General features: G+C 39.8%; 1 pseudogene; it reads left to right on the forward strand.

Moving 5' to 3' along the window:
- LOC148131616 (vomeronasal type-2 receptor 26-like) overlaps nucleotides 1-17,596 on the forward strand; it is a 115,823-nt pseudogene extending 98,227 nt beyond the window's left edge.
- The last annotated feature ends 6,066 nt before the right edge of the window (nucleotides 17,597-23,662 follow it).

Below are 23,662 nucleotides of genomic sequence, written 5' to 3' on the forward strand. Positions count from 1 at the left end.
GTAATCAATGTGTCCAAAGTTGAAGCACGCTCTGCATGAATTAGTTCATCCTTGATAATGTCGGACAAACCCTCTTGGAATGCTGCCATGTGAGCTGGTTCATTCCAGGTGGAGTCCATACACAACAAGCGAAATTCTGCAACGTATTCTTGCAATGAGTGTTTACCTTGAATAATATCCCTCAATTTTCTGTCCACAGTTTGAGATTTAATTGGATTCTCAAACATAACGTTCATCTGTTGAATAAACCCTGGAAATCGTCCAGTAATGGACTATCTTGTACTAATAAGGGAGTAGCCCATTTGGCAGCCTGCCCGGTTAACAAACTAATAATAAAGCCAATTTTAACTCGATCGGTTGGAAAATCCTCCGGCCTCACAGAAAATACAATTGGCACTGACCCAAAAATGTTGAAAACATGTCCGTTTGCCCAGAAAATTTATCTGGCATAGCTATCGGAATTTTTCTCACAGGGGGTGCAGGGGGAACTCCAGCTGCAGCTGAAACAGTTTGAGAATTGGCAACGAACGATAATAATTGTGTTACCTGATTTTGTTGGAAAAATACTTTATTAGTTTTACCTTTAAAAGAACAACACAACTACACATTATGTACAACAAAAAGAAAAATAGGCCTTGGCATAGACCAAGAGGGAGAGAGAGGAAAGCCTAAGAGAGGGGAAAGGGAAGAGTAAGGGAGGGGAAGAATAGAGTAGGGAAAACAGTTAAAATAAAACCATATTTTGTGACTGTCTGTAAGATCCTTTCTTCTTCAAAAGTATCATCGGCGGTGCTTTTCTTTATCTCTGCTTCGGAGGCCCTCGGCCATCATTTTCCTAGAGATGATCTATCTTTGGTTTAGCCAATTATACAAAGGATTCCAATTGTTGTAATATGATGAGGATTCTTTATTTTTAGTGCTTGGGTTAGTTTGTCCATTTCGGCGCATTGTAAAATTTTCTGAATAACCATATGTTCAGAGGGAATGGAAGATAATTTCCAGCACTGGGCAAATGCCAGTCTGGCTGCGGTTAAGATATGAATTACAATATACTTCGATTTTTGGGTATTTGTTTATCGAAAATTCCTAGAAGGAAGGACTCTGGTTTGTACTCTATTTGTTCCTTGGTTATTTCCTCTAGCCAGCGCCTAAATTTTTGCCAGTACTTCTGGGTTTCCTTGCACGACCACCACAAATGGAAGAAGGTACCTTCTATGCTTTGACATTTCCAACAATTGGGGCTCGTGTTGGGGTGCATCTTCGCCAATCTCGAAGGGGGCAGGTGCCATCTATAAAACATTTTATATGCGTTTTCTTTATAAGCTGCTGATTTCGTGATCTTAATGTTCCTGTTCCAGATCCTTTCCCATTCTACTAGCGTAATGCTCCGTCCCACGTTTCTGCTCCACGCAATCATATTTCCTTTGACAATTTCTTGTTCTAATTCAGTTTCTAATAAATGTTTGTAAAATTTAGATATATTTTTTTGCTCGGTCCTAATAGAATTTTGTCTAAAGTCTGTAATTTATTGTAGATTCCAAATTCCTTAATATCTTGTTTATATCTACTATGAATTTGAAGGTACACCCACTGATCAATTTTAAATCCTCGCTCTTGTAATTCTTGTCGGGTTTTCAATTTTCCTTGTGGGTCTAATAAATTTTCGTACTTAATCATTTTAGTTATATCCAAATTATTAGGGTGTACTATCGCTTCCATTGGAGATAGCCAAATCGGTATTTTTAGATAAAGTTTTTTACGTACTTTTTTCCAATTGGTTAATAGAGAGTCCCTGATAAGATGCCTATGGAAATATGATTGCCTGGGTTTCCCAGTTTCCCACAGAAAGGCATGCCATCCTTTCTGCATATCGTGGCCTTCTAATATTAGTGTTCTTTTGTTAGTTAAATTCACCCATTCCTTTATCCATAGTAGGTTGGCTGCCTTGTAATATACTTCCCAGTTTGGCAGGCCTAACCCTCCTCTGCTTTTCAAATCTTGTAGGGCTTTTACATTAATCCTAGCTTTTTTCCCCTGCCAAATAAATTTCAGTGTTATCTTGTTTAATTCCGTAAAAAAATTTTTATTTAATTTGATTGGAATTGTCTGGAATATAGAAATTTTGGCAGAATATTCATCTTAATCAGAGCAATCCTGCCCAATAAGGAAAGTTGTAATGTACTCCAGGAATCTAAATCTTTCTTGGATTGTTGGAGAAGTTTGTCATAGTTGTTTTCTTTTAATGATTTGCTTTGTGGAGTAAGCCAAATTCCTAAGTATTTAATTTTTTTGTCACCTGTATTCCCATTATTGTCTCTAGTTCTTTATTCTGGTCTCCTGTTAAATTTTTAGACATTAATTTCGTTTTACCCCTATTAATTTTAAATCCTGCGACTTCTCCAAATCGTTCTAGTTCTTCTAATAAGTTATGTCCTTTTTCTATAGGCTCCTCCAGAAAAAAAACCAAATCATCAGCGAAGGCTTGTACTTTGTACTCTTCTGATTTAATCCTCAGTCCTCTAATTCTCGAATTTTGCCTAATATACGTCAAAAGAGATTCTAGGGCGAATATGAAAAGCAGAGGAGAGAGAGAGGGCAACCCTGTCTGACCCCTTTTTCTATTTTTATCGGGTCAGTTTGTTCCCCATTTATTAGAATATTTGCCTGTTGGGTATGGTAAATTGTAGTGACGACGTTTTCAAATCTAGTGCCAAGGTTCATATTGTATATTTTTTGAATTAAAAAATGCCAATTTAAATTGTCGAATGCTTTTTCAGCGTCCAAAAACATAAAAGCAAATTGTTTTTCCGGATGGGCTTCGTAGTATTCTGAAATGTCTATCACTGTTCTTAGATTATTCTTAATTTGTCGAAATGGGAGAAATCCATTTTGATCTTCATGGATATGTGTGTTTAGAACCTGTTTTAGTCTATTAGCTATTATAGAAGAGAATAGTTTGTAATCTGCATTCAGGAGCGAGATTGGTCTATAATTATTAATAAGTCTATGGTCTAGGTCCTCCTTCGGGATCAGCGAAATTAAGGCTCCCTCCACGAGTCCGGCATCTTGGCTACTAGGAGTACCTCATTGAATACTTCCAGCATCAGTGGTCCAATTTGTTCTATAATTGTTTTGTAAAGTTCTACAGGTATCCCGTCCGGTCCTGGCGCTTTATTGTTACTTTGATTCTCTATTGCTGACTTCAGTTCGGACCATGTTATATTTTTGTTTAATAATTCTATCTCTTCCTCTCCAATTGCTTTTTCATTTGCTTCCTCTAGATATTTCATTATTTTGTCCTCACAAACGTCTTCCTTTTGTATAATTTCCTGAAGTATTTAAAAGTGATCTCTTTTTTCTTCTCTATCTCCTCTTGCAAATTGCCCCTCTCGTCCATTAATTGGTGTATCAATCTTTTTCTTTCATTTTCTTAAGTTTGTGGGCTAACCATCTCCTGGCTTGTTTGCGTGCTCAAAATAAATTTGTTTAGTCATTTTCAGACTACTCTCTAATTTTTCTTGTTCTAATAAATTTAGATTGTGTTTAGTTGTTATTAACTGATTCTGTATTCTTTGATTTTTGGGGTTCTTTTGTAGTTGGGTTTCTAAATCCTTAATTTCTTGTTGTAAGTTACTTTGTTGGGCATACTTTCTTTTATTTCTCATAGCATTGTAAGAGATAGTTGTTCCTCTTATAAATGCCTTCATTGTGTCCCATATATTTTGTTTCGAAGTTAGATCATTATTATTTTCTTTTAAGAAGAAGTTCAGTTCTTCTTTCAATTTATTAGTGTATTCTTCTTCTTTTATTAAGTGAGTGTTAAGAGTCCATCTTCTTTTGGTTTTCTTCTACCTCTCCAGGTTATTTGAATTGGGTTGTGATCAGCCCAGTCGTTTGGTAAAATTTCGCTATCTTTGATTTCATTAATTAATTCACCATTTATCCAAGCCATATCTATTCTTGTCCAAATTTTGTGTGGGTTAGAGTAAAAGGTAAACTGTTCTTTTTTTGGGTTTAGTTTTCTCCAAATATCTACCAGATTCAGTTCGTACATCATATCCTTACATGGCTTCGAAAATTCTCTTTTTCCTTTTTTATTCTTACTCATGTTACTATGATCCTTCCGGTAGTCAGCAATAGAGTTAAAATCGCCAATCAGAAAAATATTGCCATTTCCGAAATCTATTATTTTTGGTGAAGATGTTTGAAAAATTTACCTTGATCATCATTTGGGGCATAGATTACTACCAGTAAAAATGTAATGCCATTAATTGAAGTTTGTACCACCAGGGTTCTTCCTTCAGGATCCGCCCAGATTAACTCCGCTTTTAAATCATCTCTCACATATATTGCAATACCTTTCTTTTGTGCTCATCTGCTGGTGCTGTGAATAATTTTCCCAGTTTCGGACAATCTAGAAATTTCTCCTCACTTTTCCTAATGTGTGTTTCTTGTATGCAAACTATATCAACGTTTTGTTTTATTAGTTTATTTAGAATCCTCTTCCTTTTAGCTCTTGAATTTAGGCCGTTTATGTTGATGGAAAGGATTTTACTTCCTTCCTCCATTTACTTAAGTCTGCCTCGCTTTTTGTCTCGTAATTATACGGCTCTCTTCTTGTAGGAGGTATGGGGATGTTTCTACTCTTTCTTGTTGTAAGTTGTCTTTTCCTTGAGTTTGGACGGGTCTTTCTTCCTTGTTCCTATGGCGGTTCCGATCTTCCTGCATGTTCCCTTGGGTTTCCTCCTTAGTGTGTTGATCCTCCGTGGTGGTTAGTTGTTCTAGAAAGTCTTGTGCTTGTTCTATTGAATCTATTTTAATTTTCCTTCCCTTCCACCATATTAGCATCCCTTCTGGAATTTGCCATTTAAATGAAATTCCTTTTTTATTTAAGTGGTTAGCTAAAAATTTATATTCTTGCCTTAAGGCCCTCACTTTTCTCGGAATCTGCTTGAGAACTATGATCTCTTTGCCCATATATAATACTCTCTCATCTCTGGCCATTCTAAGTATTAGGTCTCTCACGTATCTTCTTGAAAAGCGGATATGGATCTCCCTTGGGCAATTGTGACGCCTTGCGTAACTGGTATTCACCCTATAGACTTCGTCGAATTCTTTGAGTAAGTCATCTTTTTCTTTTCCAACTAGATCAGCCAACAAACCTGCCATTAATTGCGCTAGTTCTTCATTTTTGGATTCCTCCACGTTTTGGAACCTTAGGTATGCCGCTGCTCTGTCCATCTCAAGTTGGACCAAGGAATCTTCCATTTCTCTATTAATACTTTTAAAGCCTTCTTCAGTCCTTTCTAGGTTCCTCTCTGCTCGTTCTGTCCTCCTCTCTATTTCTTTTATTTTTATTTCAGTTCTTTCCATAGCCAATTGCATTGTCCCCACCTTATCTTCGACTTTTTGTATATCTGCTCTCATCTCCTCTTTTTAATTTCCCCATTTCTTCCTTCAGTTCGCAAATATCAGCTCTGGTCTCATTGTGATTCCTAATCATAATCTCCTGCATTCTAGACATTGACTCTTGCAGGGATAATAGTGTCGCTTGCAGATTGGCATTAGTGACGGTCGGTTGTTTTTCTCCTGTCAAGGTCTCTTCTATAGTTTTCTGCGTTGTTGGGGAGGCAGTTGCCAAAGTTGTCGTCAAGGTCTGGGTGTTCTTCCTTCCCGTTTTCAGGGCTGTAGTTGTTGTGGAAGTCATCTCTGATAAGATTTGTTTTTGCAATTGGATAATGTTAAGAATATTTTCCCAAATCACCATTCGATGTAATAGCCCTTTAAATGTGATTGCAAGTCTATTTACTAAGCTTACACACCAAGTTATTTTAGATCTCTTTCTTCGACCCAATTTGTCGCTTAGGCAGTTTAAATTCCAAATCAATAAAGTGTTATCACATACTATAAAAAGAATATTATCAAATATTATATATTAAGTATTATATATTGTTCTCTATACTAAGTTCATATACCAAAATTCATTAATTATATTTAACCCCTAATAAATCAATATCATATCAAATCAAACTTATTTACAGCTAACAAACAACTCTGAAATTTCTCACTCTATATATACCTTTGTCCTATAATGTAATTAATATTCAAGGTTCCAGTTAATCTAAGTCAACCCAATTTAACAGACCTTCCAATTTTTGTATATTCAAAAGACTCTAATCAGTAAACCCTAATAACAATAATAAGCAGTTTGCCTTTACATCTATATTTATAATTGTTATAGAAAGAAAGGAAAGACTAAGAGAGAAAGGGAGAAAGAAAGGGTGCGGGAAGAGAAGGGTCTTTTAGATTTCAGGGAATCACTAGACATGTATCTGTGGGATTAGTTCCATAGAAAAACAAATCTGAGTTGGGGCTGGTGTTACAGTCTTATAGCCTTTCTTCCTGGGCGCACCGAAGGAGCAGAGGGAGGAAGTGCTGACTAATTGCTGTCAGCACTCAGCATTCAGTCTTTACCAGTCTTTACCAGGATTCCGTCTGTCTCTTCCTTCTTCTTCTTCCCTCTTCTTCCTTTCTGTCAGCAATTGTCAGTCCACAATCACTTTGAGTGTCCGCCTCAAATCGATCCCTTTTAGAAATCAGTTTTGTAGGCAGTGTAGCTATAAGGAAGAGGACCTTACATATAAAAGTCAGTGCGTCACTATCTCGCCCTCTGCAGCTCGTTCTGCCCTCCTTCGCAGCTATAGTTCTCCCCTAGTCTTCTAGTCTTCTCAGGCGCTGATCCCAGATGGCAATCCACTCCCGAGCTTCTTAAAGATCCCACCGCCTACCTCTCTCCTCGACAATCTTCTTCCAAACGCTCCAATCCACACTTTCATGTTAAGTGTTGAGCCATTCTGTCTGCATTAATCCCCTTTCACTTTTCGAATCGCTTTTCTAGCCGCTTGTCTCCAGCTTTCCCCCACTGTTACTCACAATGAAAGAGGGAGAGTCAGACCAATCTCACTCACGGCTTTTGTAGTCCTTCTGCCCTTTTCAGCTCGGATCTTTCAGGCTGTCACTTTTCGCTTGTCAGTTCAGTGACAGACGGGACTTTGGAGCCGCCATTAGCTGGCGGCTGGCTCAATCGCGCTGGTCTTAGAGGCTCTTCCTTCGTTGCTGGGGAGTTGCCTTCCCCAAACAGCAACCCGGGGTCCTCTTTCCTGACACGAAGCTCTACGGGTTTCGTGTATCCACTGGGGATCCCTCCAACGCGAGAAGAGGTGATCGAAAGCCACAGCTGGGCTTCTCCACCTCTGGACGTCCCTGTCCTGCCACCCTGTGTTACCTGATTTTGAAGGGATACGTTGCTCTGGAGTAATTGATTTACTTGCATCTGTTGCTGCTCCACCAATTGTTGCATTTGAGTTGAATCCATCGTTGCAAAGATGGTCTGTTAGGTCCGAACAAAAATGTTATGTCCCACCTTCTAAAATAAACAGTTAAGGCTGAAAGCAGCAGTCCTTGTAAAGAAAGGCAGCAAACAGGAAAATGTTATGTCCCACCTTTTAAAGTAAACAGATAAGGCTGAAAGCAACAGTCCTTGTAAAGAAAGGCAGCAAACAGGAATTTTCACAGATAGCTCCAATAAGTAAAAGTTCCAACGAACTAAATCCAAGACTCAACAAGATTCTTCAGATCAAAATCCTTCACAAAATAATTCCAATAAGTAGAAGTTCCAACGAATTAAATCCAAATCCCAACAAGATATTTCAGATCAAAATCCTCCAAACTGTGCTCTTCAGTTCTCTCTTGCAAATAGACACTTTGTTCCGGACAAAGTGCAAAGTCATATCTCTCCCTTTATAGAGTAACTAATTAGTCTAATTGCTGGTCTGCTCTCCTACTGTATCCTCGTTGGTTCCTCCTTGTCAGGAGACGTCTTGTCCTGACATCTACCCAGCAATCATCCAAATTATCATCTTCTTCACCTGAAGATAACATTTGTTCCTCATTATCACCCGTTCCCGGCTGACCACCTAATTGAAGGGTGGAGGAGTTTGAAGGTTCAAGCCGATCTTGCAAATCAAATGCATTCATCTCCTCCTCTTCGTTAGAACTTGCTGATTCATATAAGTCCTCCTCGCTGGAGCTGTCATTCAAAAAACCTGTAGCAGATGCCGGAATCACAACACATATGTATATAAGGTAAAGGTAAAGGTTCCTCTCGCACATACGTGCTAGTCATTTATGGCTCTAGGTGGCGGTGCTCATCTCCATTCCAAAGCTGAAGAGCCAGCGCTGTCTGAAGACATCTCCATGGTCATGTGGACAGTATGACTAAACTCCAAAGGCACACGGAACGCTTCCCACCGTAAGGGTCCCTATTTCTCTGCTTGCATTTTTACATGCTTTCGAACTGCTAGGTTGGCAGAAGCTGGGAGAAGTAACATGAGCTCACTCCATTACGTGGTGCTAAGGATTCGAACGCCAACCTTTCTGATCAACAAGCTCAGTGTTTTAGCCACTGAGCTACTGCATTCCCACATATGTGTGTGTGTTTGTGTTTGTGTGTGTGTCTGTATATATGCATATGCATTGTATATATATCTATATCTATATCTATATCTGTGTGTGTATATTCATAACTCGAGGATCTGGTTGATTGAATCACATTAAATAAACGTGATCCCTGCCTGATTTGCCCCAGGCAAATTGCTAATGAAATGCACAGGTCGTTAAATGTACATGAGGGATCTCAGAGTGGGGAAGGCCATGCAGAGCCTAGTGTTGAAAGAGGCCACCCAAAGTCTCCCCTGATACCTCAAACTCACTTATAATCCCTTGGGAACCCCATTGTTCTTTTCGCCTTCACATCCTGCCCTGGCACTCCTTTGCTTTGTTAGCCTCCTGGCTCCACTTCCTTCCTACATCCCATTTCCCATGGATTGCTTATTTTTTCGAAGATTTGCAGAGCTCCAGAAGAGGGTGGCCCACTGGAAGAGAAGCTGAAGTGTTTTATTCAGATGATGGCGAAGCTATAAGAATGTGAAATCTAAGGAAAACATTTTTGACAGCTTTTGGGTAAAAGACTTTGGCTTCGGGCCATGTGGCTAACAGGCCTCTGGTAGTAAAAAAGGCCTGGGTGTGACCATTGGGAATTTTGAAAATGATGACTTTTGAAAAGCAAGACTTTGTCATAGAACGTATGAGCGTTGGATCAGTGACTTTTAAACATTTTGAAAATGTAGTGACCAATACAAAACAGATTTTTTTCCCCACAGAATCATAGAATAAAAAGTCCAACTCCTTCCATAGAGGAGGAATGGTCAGACCACTACAGACAAATTGCTGTCCAATTTTTCCCTAAAAATATCCACCAATGGAGCTCCAGGAGACAGGCTGTTCCAACTCCTAATAACTCTCACAGTGAGGAATTCCTCATTTTTGTAAACTTGAGACTGAAGTAAAAAATTCAAAAGAAAGAAATGAAGAAGAAAAATGAATAGGTCAAGATAGCTAGAAGGCTCCTCAATAAAGCAGCTTGTACATGCTTTCTCTAGTGTACAAGACAGAATAAAATATGTCATAATATTCATTCTTATTTTGAACAGGGGCTTGGCACAATGCCAGTTGTCTTGGGGTTTGTTTTTTAAGTGAGGTTATTAAACTGACTTCTGCATTTCAAATGTCTGAAATAAATTCAGGCAATTAAAGTGTTTATACAGAAATATTAGAAATCAACAATATGTAGACAATGAAATAATATACCAATATTATATACCAGTTGCTAGGGGGGAGATATAACAAGCAATATTTCAAGCCCAACATATAAAACAATCAAATAAGCAGTAATAATCTATGAGAAATTAATATGTTTGTCATTTTAAAAAGATATTCCACGAGTGTATAGCAGTATTCCAGTATTTGAGAGGCTGCCGCAAAGAGGAGGAGGTCAATCTATTTTCCAAAGCACCAGAAGGCAGGACAAGAAACAATGGATGGAAATTAATAAAGGAGGGAAACAACACGGAATTTAGGAGAAGCTTCCTGACAGTGAGAACAATTAACCACGGGAACAGCTTTGCCTTCAGACATTTTGGGTGCTTCATCACTGGAGTTTTTAAAGAAGAGATTGGACAGTCATTTGTCTGAAATGGTATTGGGTCTCCTGTTTGAGCAGGGCGGTTGGACTAGGGTAGGGGTATCACTCGAGTTCATTGAGGCCCACATCAGGGTTGTGTTTGACCTTGAGGGGAGGTGTTACCAAGATGGGCGTGGCCAGCATGACATCACTTGTGTCAGGAGGCACCTGTGGTGGCCTGAATCCTCTGCCAGCGAAAAGGGGCTCCTGAGCTCCGTTTTTGGTTCAGACGGCCTCCTGCAACTCTCTGCCAGTGAAAATGAAGCTCGGGACAGCCATGCACAGCCCTCTCTAGGTCCATTTTTGCTGGCAGGGACACCTTTGCTATTTCCAGGGCATTCCCACAGGCCAGATCTAAGCACCCTACAGGCAAGATCCATCCCCCACCCCTTCAGTTTGGTACCCCTTTAGTAGGATCTCCTGCTGGAGCAGATTTTTTGACTAGAAGACTTTCCACTTCTATTCTGACTTATTGACTGAGTGGATGGGTGGCCCACGGAGTTATAACGTGACCAGAAGGGTGTGCTCTATGAGGACCACCAATGAACATTACCCACAGATAATTCAGAGCTCCCTGGTGTCAGGGTTCCAACGAATGCTCTAATTAATTCATGAGCCTTGAGCCAAGTTTCAAAAGAAATCCAACTATTTATTAGGAGCCACATGTTGGCACTTTTCCCAAGTGCAGTCGGCTCTGCCCCATGTAATTTACTGTTCACCTATTACCCTGTTTCCCCCCTCCTCCCAGGGTGTGTCATAAATCACATTCTCCAACTAAGAACTTTCGCCGGGCTGTGGAATTCATGCCACGCCTCTCTGGCTGGGCTTGGTAACTTGAGGCACAAGATGGAGAAAGGTATGCATGTAATGTCCTTCTGATCATAGCAACAAAAACTGCTCCATCAGATCTTCCCCCACTCCTTCTTATGGCAACTCGAGAGCAAGCCAGAAATGCTTTACAAGTTGACATCTGGTTTCAAAGTGAGCATACAAAACAACAGGACAGAACATCAAGGGAACTTGCAAAATTCATGCAGTTACCATTTGAATCATCCCTCAGCAGTGGGGGAAGGCCCTTAGATTTACCATCTGACTTTCATCGTTAAAACTGGCGAAAACTGCCAATACCTTCTCTTTCATCTTAGATCAACTACAGTGTCATCAACCAGATGCCTGAGCAAAATCATCATTTCACTTTTTCATATCGGATGACCCCAAACCAAGAACCTCCTTACTCAGCGATTGTCCAGCTGCTCCTGCAGTTCCAATGGACGTGGATTGGCCTCCTTTCTCAGGACAATGAAAGAGGAGAAAAATTCAAAAGACGCTTGGAAGTTCTTGCCTTAAAAAATGGGATTTGCATTGTCCTCTCAGGAACTGTCCCAGAAGCAAATGTGCAGACAAGTGCTGGAGATACTCTCATACAAGAAAAATTGAAAATGTTCTATTCTCTTATCAAGAGTCAAATAAAAATTATAGTATGCCAACTGGATTTTCAGGCCTCGGGAATGTTAGCAGCAATAATACAAGTAATTGATATGACTAATACATCCATTATGGGAAGGGTGTGGATTGCAACAACCTTGAAAGCTTTAAGTGTAAGTATTTTTGACCTCTGGGTTGATCTCCAAAATAAACATGCTTTGTTTTCCTACTTCATCCAGACAAAGACAAGGACTCAGTATTACGACTTTAAATCTTATGAGTCTATGGTCATATTGTATGGAAAGGAAGCATTCCAATGTTCCTATTCAAATCCTCTGTTATCAAAGAAAGTTTGGAAAAAATGCAGAGAAAAAGAGAATTGGGAATTCCCATCCCATGATGTGATTGCAAGAATCCTGTCTCGGGATTCCTCCAGTATTTCCCAAATAATTCAAATTGTGGCCCGGGTCCTCAGTGCTGCCTCTTCCTCACAATGGAGTAAGAGGAGAATGCAAGTTGGATACCATCAACCACCCCAGATTGTACAGCCATGGCAGGTGAGTATTCTCCTTTGAGGTTTCACTGATTCTCCCCTTCCAATTCCTCAATATTAAATTAGATGTCAAAAGGATGAGATATTCCAAAGAGCAGTGGTATTTGAGAGTAAGTGTCAACCCTGAAGCTCACCTGACTGAGGCCATTTTGATGCTTCAGTATTCCACACTGGAACTGAGGGAAAGGGAGGCGGGAATAGAGATAGCTCGGGTTTTGTTGTCTCCTGGGAAACAAGGACATTCCCAGCGATGGCCAGAGAGAGGATGAGTGAAGTCACCAGGCAACTGGATGACACCTTGATTAGACCATGTGACTGATAGTTTGGAAAGAGGAGGAAAACTTTTATTTTTAATTAAGTGAAAACCGTGGTAATGTTCAAAGTCAGTTTTCACCAGCCTATGCCTATATGATATGTCCAATAAAACTGATATTTGAGGAACCTACTTACCACAGAGTCCTGTTTGCTACAGGCATATTACTTGGAACCCTGACAGTGAGTTAGAGAGAGAGAGGTGATAGAGAAAAATATTCCAGAGTTAAACAACCTGTCTAGTTTGGGATGCTTTTGTGATAGAAATAGCTCAATGCTGACAAAATGTCAAAATTAAAGAAGCATCAGAATAGTCCAGCAGTCCTCAATCTTTTATTGTGATCACAAAGTCATCTAGTCTCCAAGGTTAGGAGTTCAGCTGGGTTGTTTGTTCTGGATTAAAATTGGACTTTGCTGCCTAAAAGTTTGTAACATAGCAACAAGGTATAAATCAAAGCATCTTCTGGGGACAACCAAAAGTTCGTCCAATCATCTCCTGAACTAATGGATACGCTTCCATAGCTACTCTTTGAAAGAGATAACATCACTAGGCAATTTTTGTTACATTCCTAGCCCAAAGTTAAACTCCGCTAACTTCATCTTGACCAGGACTGATGGTAAAATTGTATTCTCCATCTTCTCCCATGACAAGTTTTCCCATATCTGCAAATGGTCTTGCCTCAGATGGGCTGTGATGGTGAAGCTGCAAAACACAGAACATGAAATTTAGAATAATAAAATTTGAAAGGACCTCACAGGTTCCCTAGTCCAACCTACTAATCGAGCAGGACACCCTATACCAGGGATCTTCAAACTTGACAGCTTTAAGATTTGTGGACTTCAACTTCCAGAATTCCTCCTCCAGTCATATTTGCTCAGGAATTCTGGGAGTTGAAGTCCATAAGTCTTAAACTTGCCAAATTTGAAGACCCTTACCCTATACCATACCATTTCAGAGTAATGGTTGCCCAGGTCTCTTTTTGAAAGCCTCCAGTGATGGAGCACTCACAACTTTTGAAGGCAAGCTATTCCATTGGTTGGTTGCTCTCACTGCTCAGAAATTCCTCTTAGTTGTAGCTTGCTTCTCTCCAACCATTGTTTCTTTTCTCACCTATTGGTACTTTGGGAAATGTTTTGACCCCCCCCTCAAATATTAGAAAAGTGATATCATGTCTCCCCACTCCTTCTTTTCCTTAGATTAGACATACCATATTCCTGTAACTGTTTGTGGTATGTTTTATCCTCCAGCCCTCTAATCATTTCTTGTTGCTCATCTCTGCAGTCTTTCCAGAGTTTCAGTACCTTTTTTATATTGTGTTGATGAACAGAAATGGATGCAGTATTCTAAACGTGGTCTTACTAAGGCTTTGTAAAGAAATATTAGAACCTCTTGTGATCTTGATTCTATCCCTCTGTTAATGCAGCCTAGGATTGCATTGGTATTTTTATCTGCTGCCACACATTGTTGGTTCATATTTAAGTGATTGTCCACTAGGAATCCAAGATCCTTCTCACAATTACTGGCATTAAACCAAGTTTCACATAGTCTGTAACGGGTACTTTTGGTTTTTCTTGCCTCAGTGAAAATCCTTATTTTTATATATGCTGAATTTTATTTTGTTAGGTATGGGTCCATATCCAAGTTGCAAAGAACTTTTTGGATATTCAGCTTGTCTTCTGGGATGTTGCCTATTCCTGCTAGCTTAGTGTTGCCTGCAAATTTGATGATTTGAAGAGGTTGAATTATTCATAGTACCTCCAATCCAGAATAAGAGCAAGAAAAACATCAAATAAAGGCTCAAATTGTAATATTCTTTCTATGTTTCTGCAGCTCCATAGGTTCCTGAGGAACTTCCAACATCAAAATATTTCCAGAGATGGGATTTCTTTTGATGAAAATGGAGTTCCTGTTGGTGATTTTGATATCATGCACTGGACATCAGTTTGGAACAAATCAGATGCGGGGGTGAAAATTGGGAGTGTAGAAAGCCAATCCTCTTCAGAAGTCAAGATTTCTGTCAATCAAAGTGCCATCCAATGGCCAACTTTATTTAACAATGTAGTTGAGGCTGCTTGGATTTTGCTCTTCTATTTATCTCCATATGTGTAAATTTTATGCTCAGAAATAATTCTTATTGAGGCCAATTGAGATAACTTCCAACTAAGAGAACTTAAAGCCTCATTAATTTATTAGATATATTTTACTTTAGAGGTCTTACAATAATCTGTCACACACTGGAACCTGCTGCATTGTATTGCGGAATTTGCAATCTACATTATTAAACTGGAATATGTTGCCATAATTTATAGTACATGAAATTAATTTGTTTTCAGTAAGAGAAACTCCAGAATGTCTATGTCAGTCATCCAGGTCATGGTTGTGCCAAAGGTGTTTTTTCATAAAGCACCTGGATTTTGTTTTCCCTTGAAGATGTTTCACTTCTCATCCAAGAAGTTTCTTTTGTTCTGACTGAATGGTGGAGGATGGAAGGATTTGGAACTGCTGAAAAGACTGTGTTGTCAACAGGATATAGATTCAGCAATTGCAGGAAGGTTCCACACCCATTTTCACTATTCACATGACCCTGAGGGCACAGATAAATTCCAAGGGGCCTAAACAACTTTCAAAAAGACTGTTAACAGACAGATGACTGCAAGGAATATAAACCCTTCCATATGCCACCATTCAGTCAGAACATCTTATTGCGAGTATGTAATTACTACCTCCTTTACAATTAACATTTTTTACTAATATATTTCCTATCTTTGTTCTATCCAGTCATACCAACATTCCCAGCTTTAGTAATATTCTGATGATTCAAAATCAGTTGTCAGTGAAATGATGAGTTGTCTTTTGTAAAAGCTTCTTGGGGAGAAAATCCAGAATAGGAAGGGTTTAGCCCATTGAATTGCATAAGAGGAAGAGGAAGATTAAGAATGTGGTGAGGGAAATGAGGGCAGCTAAAAAAAGCCATTTACACATGATGATACAATGATCAGTTGTAGGAGAGAAAGATAGGGACTCTAGAGAAAGCTAGATTTTGGAGGTTTCCTGAGAAAGCTAAGATGGAGAAAGAATATATACAAGTTATGGCATTCTCATACATGCTCTAAGGAGAAACACCTTTTGCAATGGAACTTCTTTCCTTTGGAAAGAAGAATAAGACAACGAATCTGTTTTGGAATGTATAATGGAGATTGATAGAGAAAAGAGAATGACTCTTCATTTGCCCCTTGCAAGTAGAGTAATTAAAGGTCATGCCACTACTTCTTGACAGATTTTGCTCAATGTGCTCCTGACTTTTGGAAGCCAGTTGATTTCAGTAAACTTTTATAATTCATACTAATCTTGTGGTTTATGTTGAAAACTAAAGGTTCCTCTTGCACATACTTGCTAGTCATTTCTGGATCTAGGATGTAGTGCTCATCTCCATTTCAAAGTTGAAGAGCCAGCACTGTCAGAAGACGTCTCCGTGGCCATGTGGCTGGCATGAATAAATGCTGAAGGTGCAAAGAATGCTGGCACCTTCCCACCAAAATGGTCCTTATTTTTCTACTTGCAATTTTGCGTTCTTTTGAACCATTTGGTTGGCAGAAGCTGGGACATGTAATGGGAGCTCACTCCATTACGTGGTGCTAGGGATTCAAACTGCCCAACGGCCAACCTTTCTAATCGACAAGCTCAGCGTCTTAGCCACTGACCCACCACGTCTCTTTATATATTGCCTCTAATTTATATATTGCCCTGATAAATCTTTTGGTTTATGTTTAGACGGTGCCTTATTCAAGATGTACAGAAAGTTGCTCCCCAGGTTATGCCAAGCTTGTGAGAGAAGGAGCCCCAGTTTGCTGCTACGACTGTTCTCTGTGTATGGAAGGAACATTCTCTGGGCAAGAAGGTACAGTCGGTGGCTTCAAAAACAACAAAATATCAGGATACAATCAAAATTCTCTATTGCTTTTTGGGGGTATTTGATCAAGAAGCAAGAAAAAAACATTACACATCTTGAAGGCATCCACAAACATTTCAAAGATTGAGCACTATCACCGAATTTTGTACGATGATGCAAGCATTAAAATAATCTATTGAGGTGTTAGTTTCTTGCTTGGTTTTGGGAAAGAGGACAAGTTTTGAGAGCTGATAACCACATTCATCTTCAGTCTTTAAAAAGGTTGTTGGTTATTTTAACTAATGTTGTGTCATATGAATATCCCTGGGCAGAAACATGATATTATTCCTTGAAAATGAAATAATTGATTTCTGATGCAGTTTTTATGCTCCTACAGCAGCAGAAAGATACACTCTAACCAATTTTTTTCCAGATGCAGCCCATTGTGAAAAGTGTCCAGATGACCAGTATTCCAATAAGAAGCGGGATCAGTGTGTGCCTAAAAGCATAAGCTTCTTATCCTATGAAGAATCATTGGGACTCATCCTGACTTTCTTTGCCATTGCTTTGTCCCTAACCACTGTCTTTATTCTGGGAATCTTCATTAAACACCAAGACACTCCCATGGTCAAAGCCAACAACCGTGAACTCACCTACGTCCTCCTGGTTTCACTCCTGTTTTCTTTCTTGACCTCCTTTCTATTCATCGGTTGCCCCATGAAAATGACTTGTCTCCTGCGACAAACCATTTTCAGTATTGTTTTCTCTGTTGCCGTATCTTCTTTGCTGGCCAAGACTGTAATGGTGGTGGTAGCTTTCCTCGCTACAAAGCCAGGAAGCAGGATGAGGAAATGGCTGGGGAAGGGTCTGGCCCACTCAATTGTTTTATCCTGCTCTGGTATTCAAGTAGGCATCTGTACGACATGGCTGAGAGTCTTTCCACCATTCCCAGATTCTGACTTTCATTCCCAGCCAGAACACATCCTGCTGCAGTGCTACGAAGGTTCAGTGGCCATGTTCTACACTGCCCTTGGCTACATGGGTTTTCTGGCTGCCATCTGTTTCTTGGTGGCATTTCTGGCTCGAAATCTGCCAGGGACCTTCAATGAAGCCAAACTGATCACCTTCAGCATGTTGGTTTTTTGCAGCGTTTGGATCTCCTTTGTCCCCACCTAACTGAGCACCAAAGGGAAATACATGGTAGCCGTGCAGATCTTCTCCATCCTGGCCTCCAGCCTGGGTTTACTGGGCTGCATTTTTATCCCCAAATGCTACATTATTACACTGAGACCTGACATGAACACCAAGGAACATCTGATGATGAAAACCCATTAAGGCTCCTTGTGTTGGTGTTTATTTTTGTTCAGTATACATGCAGTGTAAAATCCCATACCTTGAAATAATGTCTTACATCTTGTCTCTTATCTGTCTTCATTCCATGTGAATTTTGAATTATAATAATTGAGTAGTAAAGTTGCTAAAACAATTCAAACTCTTTCATTTAATCATATCCTTCAATTGTCACAATCTGAATTCATGTTAAATCATAACTATCATCAATGACATTAATAAAATTTCTGAAACCAGGCCAGATAAACTGTTACCAGAGATGTTCTGATATGATTTTAGACTAAATTAAGGACTATGGCTAATTATGTGTGTTTTTTTGCTATACAGGTTGGTGTTATATTTTATTTTCCGGGATGATGTTCTGACTATTAAAAAACAGTTAATTTCAAATATATATTTGATTGGTCTCTTCTGGATGGATAATGTAAGATCACTCATAGATAGATAAATTAGTTAGATAGATGAGAGAGGCAGTCCCGGCTACGATGGTTCGGCCATGTGAGTCGCGCCAAGGAAGAATCCATCATCAAATCTGCGATGAAGGTGATTGTCGGAGGAGCGAGACCGCGTGGTAGACCTAAGCAACGCTGGATGGACACGATCAAGGCCGATCTAGAGATCGCGAAGGCAGACCCGACATACGTGGCAGACAGAGAGGCGTGGAAGCAGTACTCAAGGACATTAGCGGACCTCGCCAGAGTGCGAGACAAACGCTGAAGAAAAAGAAGAAAAAGAAGATGAGAGAGGCTGAGAAACAGAGAGACAGCTAACATTCTATAAATTAAGAATAGATAAAATATCAACATGAACATTGGAGCAACTTTAACCCATTTCTCTGAATAAATTAATGAGACTTATTGTTATTTTTGACAGTCTTCAATCAAAAGAAAAATGTGTACAACTCTGCATTATTTTGGGGGGGAAATCATGTAGACACCTGATGTGACAATTAAGGCGTGCTTATGAGTATTAAAATTGGTTCCTGTTTTTTATCCATCTCTATATCCATCTCTATTTCCATATACATATAGTGTGTGCCAGTGGTGAGATTCCAAATTTTTCACTACCGGTTCTGTGGGCATGGCTTGGTGGGCGTGGCAGGGGAAGGATATTGTAAAACCTCCAGTCAGAGGTGGTATTTGCTGGTTCTTCGAACTACTCAAAATTTCTGCTACTGGTTCTCCAGAACTGGTCAGAACCTGCTGAATACCACCTCTGGTGTGTGCATGTCTGTTTGTGTCTGTGTGTCCTGCCAATTTAGCTATTCAAAATCATGAAGATGCAAGTAGATAAATAGGTGCCAATTCAGGGGAAAGGAACAATGTTCCATGCCTCTACGATATATTGTCATGCCAGCCACTTGATCATGGAAGCATCTTCAGATAGTCCTGGCTCTGCATTTGTGAATCAAAGGTAAGTATCGCCCCTTCTCTTGGTCTCTCAATGCCATTACCTCTGCCTTCAACACTATCTCTCTTTCACTCAGAAAGCATTGGAAAAGCAAAGCCCTCCCAAATGCAATTTCAGTATTCACATTCTGACCAGTTTCACCAATTTTGATAAATCAGGATTCTAGATTGTCCGAATTTTGATTTCTGCCATTGTAGTGTCAAACCTACCCTAGCCACTTCTAGGTTATCTGCAAAGGTGAGAAATATTTTCTCCCTCCAATCAATTACCAAATCAAACTGTCCAGAGCCCAGCATTCAACAGGAATAAATTCTATAAGAATGAAATGGTATATGGTTTCCTGCCTAACTTGGGCTAGAAGACCTCCAACGTCCCTTCAAACTCTGCTATTCTATTCTATTCTATTCTATTCTATTCTATTCTATTCTATTCTATTCTATTCTATTCTATTCTATTCTATTCTATTCTATTCTATTCTATTCCAATCCATTCCATTCCATTCCATTCCATTCCATTCCATTCCATTCCATTCCATTCCATTCCATTCCATTCTATTCTATTCTATTCTATTCTATTCTATTCTATTCTATTCTATTTTATTCTATTAACTTTGCCATGCATGCTCACGCACCTCCCACTAGCCAGCTGGTCTTTGGGTGTCTGCTGTGCATGCGTGTGATCATGGGGCGCATGCATGGGGATGCGCATGCATGTGCGGGGACACATGAACATTGCATTTGGGGAATGCATGCATGCACTTTGGATGCTAGGTGCCAAAAATGTTAGCCATCACTGTCATATAGCATTGGCCATAGGCTCAGCTCATGTTGTTTAGCCCTTCACCTTCAGGCATTGTTGGTAATGTACTGATATAGCATCATCTCTTGGTTCCCTGTTAGATTTCCTATGTAAGAGACAGCAAATATTGTCACAGCATGAAGAAGTCAGTAACAAGCTATTTTTCAGATTAATGCACCACAGAATTTTGACTAGATCTTCTTTGTAACCATGAAGAGTGATAGTATTCCAAATTTTGAAAGATACAAGACATTTAACAGGGGCCTCCAATAGGTTCCTCACTATATCATGATCTGGAATTAACCATTCTGGAGTATCTAACCTTCATTGAGAAAAATGGCCTCATCCACATCAAAGAGAATCAGAAAGAAGTATAATGGCCCATTGCCTAGTTCAAGAACATTGAACTTATTTCCCCACATTTTAAGCTTTAGAATCTCAAGAATAAGTTTGCAGACTAAAAAAACAATCAAACTTCCCTGAATTGTTCCTTTCTTGATTCTGAAATTAGGATTATTCTCCTGAGTCAAACAAAACTCTTTTCTCCAACTGCCCACTTTTGTGGCAATGTTAATACCCAATTTGCCTTCTCATTTTAAAAATTATGATTATATATTCTCCTTTGGGATTTCCACCACCACAATTAGTTGCCAATCATTGTGACAGCCAATGGGATAGACAACATTTGATCATCTGATTTGTAACAGCCTCCTTCAGTGATGAAGGCAGAGGTTGGGGTAACGCTGGAAAAATTCTGTAGTAGTCTAAAAGTTGGAAGATAAAACTTCCAAATCTGGGGGCAAACTGGACTTTCCTCATTGTAATTGTGGTCTTCTGAGATTTCTGAGATTTAACTCTGTGCTGAAGAAAGAACTGTAGGAAGGATCTCTAGCAGTATATGTCAAATGTTGCTACTGCTGCATGTACAGCTTTTTCTGCTTCAGCTTCTGTCTCAAGTTCCCTGTGCCAGTATGCTGATGAAATGTCCATTTAAGGTGATAATAGAAGAAAAGGATTTGTTCCATTACTACAAACCAGGAGACTACTGGATTACTGGAATAATGTCTGGAGTCTGAGGTCGAATATTCCAATTTTCGTTCTCCAAGCCTCCAATCCACCAATTGAAAAGGTAACTGTCAGCATGTCCAGGATTCTGGTGATTGATTTTACCTGCTCCAATGTTTTTTCTTGGAATGATTTCTTTCTCCTATTCCTCACCTTGAGAAAGGTAAGTCCTTGTTGCTCATCCCAATTTGCTTGAGAGGAAAAGCTCCGGGGGAACATGATGATTTTGTACAACCAGAGTTTGCAAAGTCCCTTTTAAGTTCTTCAACAACACTGGGCAACACTGTGCACTGCCAACACTGTCCCACAATACCTCTTGCTTTTAATGGATTCTGCTTGCTTTTAAAATGATTATCTTGGGACTGTGGAGTCAGAAACTTACTTATTCATATTTATTTTATTTATTTATTAACAATAGTGAAACAGTAATAAAGTGATTGAATGAATACCTTAGAACAAAGTGGTATCTCTTGTGTTTTCTCCCCGCTGTTTTTTCCCCCGTCCTTAAATTTACTCTATAATTCCTACCACTCCCTCCATTCTTTCTTTCCACCCTTTAACACTTTTGTGGCTCTCCTGTTCCTTTTGGTTTAAATAAAAGGGATACCTTTTAAAAACCAAATTGAAGGAGGGGAGAGACTTCATGTGATAAGTTAATGTTTAGTCACAGAGGAATCACATTTACTGTAGTTAACTGTAGAATATAGGACAATAACTCTAAAGCCATGAATGTTCTGCAGCAAATCTCTAGGTTTAAAAAAGTCTAGTTGAAGAGATATCCCTTCTCAGGTGGGTAATACCTCTTGCTAATCTTGAAACCAGCTTTTAGTCATCTCCTGAGTGGTATAATAGGAAAAAATAATATAATATAATCACAACGTATACAATATACACTTGGTAAAGGTAAAGGTTCCCCTCGCACATATGTATTAGTAATTTCCGGCTCTAGGGGGCATTGCTCATCTCCATTACAAAGCCAGCGCTGTCCGAAGACATCTCCGTGGTGATGTGGCTGGCATGACTAAATGCTGAAGGCGCATGGAATGCTTTTACCTTCCCACCAAAGTGGTTCCTATTTTTCTACTTGCATTTTTACATGCTTTCAAACTGCTAGGTTGGCTGAAACTGGGACAAGTAACCGGAGCTCACTCGGTTATGAGATGCTAGGGATTTGAACTGCCAAACTACCTACCTTTCTGATCGACAAGCTCAGCATCTTACCCACTGAGCCACCGTGTCCCTTGTTACAATTCTGTAGGAGTAGGAAGATACACTCCCCCCCCCCAACAATTGGACTAGAAATGGGGGTTGCGAGCTGTGAGCATATGTAGTCTGGTGCCTGGGGGTAAGGATATGATTTTAATTACATTTTATGGATTGTTGTGAATTGATATGAGTGATATATTAGCTTTGCAAATAGGTAAGTCAATTAAAAAAACGCTTTGGTTTTGCAAAAGTTTATTCTACGCAGATTGAAGCAGTTACAATAGTAAGAAACCTTCACACTTTCTTTTTGACTAAAAAGTTACTATTACTATTGTAACTGTTTTCCTTACCTGGCTACTGAACTATAAGAATAATTTTCCTTATTTTTCCCTCCCAAGTCATAATTTGGAGAAATGTATTGGCAGAAGCCCGCGGGACTGTGGACTCAGAGGGCGAGCAAGGTGAGGCGTAAGGCGATGAAGATTGAAAAAATGGGAGATGGCGGCGCCCAACTAGGAAGGTGAGGCTCTCTCTCCTGGAGCACTATCACCCTATAAAGCCACCGCCTGCACCAGAAATCACCTTCAAAGCTACCACCTGCGCCAGAAACCATGAGTAAACTGGAGCCCACCCCAAAAAATAAAAATAAAAAATGCTGGATTCCAAAGCCCTAGAGCCCTTATCAAGCCAGCGGAGCTCCTGCTAGCAGGAGCGCTGAATTCCAAAAACGTAACAACACTGAATTCCAGAGCCCTCCCCAGAGAAGCAGAGCTCCTTCCCTCGATCCCTATTAACCACACCGGTGGAACTCAAGCGAGCTGGAGCCAGTGGAGCACAAACAACGCACCTTCATTTAAATCCCACACACAGCTAATCGGAGAATCTTCCACGCCAGACAACGTGTCTCATTTCAAATCCCCCAGTCAAGTTTCCCCGGAGCCAGTGGATAGCTGGCAGGGACAAACAAAGAGGGAGGAGAGAGAGAGACCAAGACTTGAGGAGAAGCGGAGAGAGATAAGAGCCTGGACGAGCTGTAATTTATGAGTGTGTGTTTCGGACACTTACAGAGAGACTGATTTTGAGCCATTCAATGAGCTGTGACTGGTGGGCAGTGTGATTTTAAGCTGCAGAGAAAGAGACGGAACTGACAGAGGGTGTGATTCTGAACGGCTGTTAATTATGGAGAACTGAGGTCCATTAAATCACCAAAAATCAATCACTTTGAAGCCATTTCAAACAAAAAGAAACCACATGCCTTCCACATCTACCTCACCAAGATCAATCCTAGTAGAAAATCACTCCAATTTCTGCAGTGGAATTTTCCTTGGAAAGTCGAACTCTAAGAAGGAAAATAGCTGCGATTAACTCTGGCATTACTACCAGATTTAGTTGGAAGTAAATGACAAATCGGATAAGTAAACCCAAGCCACGTGACTGTATTTTCTCCTACTACTCAACTTGAACAGCTTAGGAAAGTTTTTCATTGTTTCAAAAACCCTTTGAGCATCGTATTACAGTCTTGTTTACAGAGTAATAGCAATCTACTATTACAAAGAGCAACAATTTCCTCTC

The sequence above is a fragment of the Notechis scutatus genome, chromosome 2 (genome assembly GCF_049901735.1).
Source record: "Notechis scutatus isolate UNSWTSFEM ecotype Mainland chromosome 2, rNotScu1.2, whole genome shotgun sequence".
In the NCBI taxonomy this organism is placed as follows: domain Eukaryota; kingdom Metazoa; phylum Chordata; class Lepidosauria; order Squamata; family Elapidae; genus Notechis; species Notechis scutatus.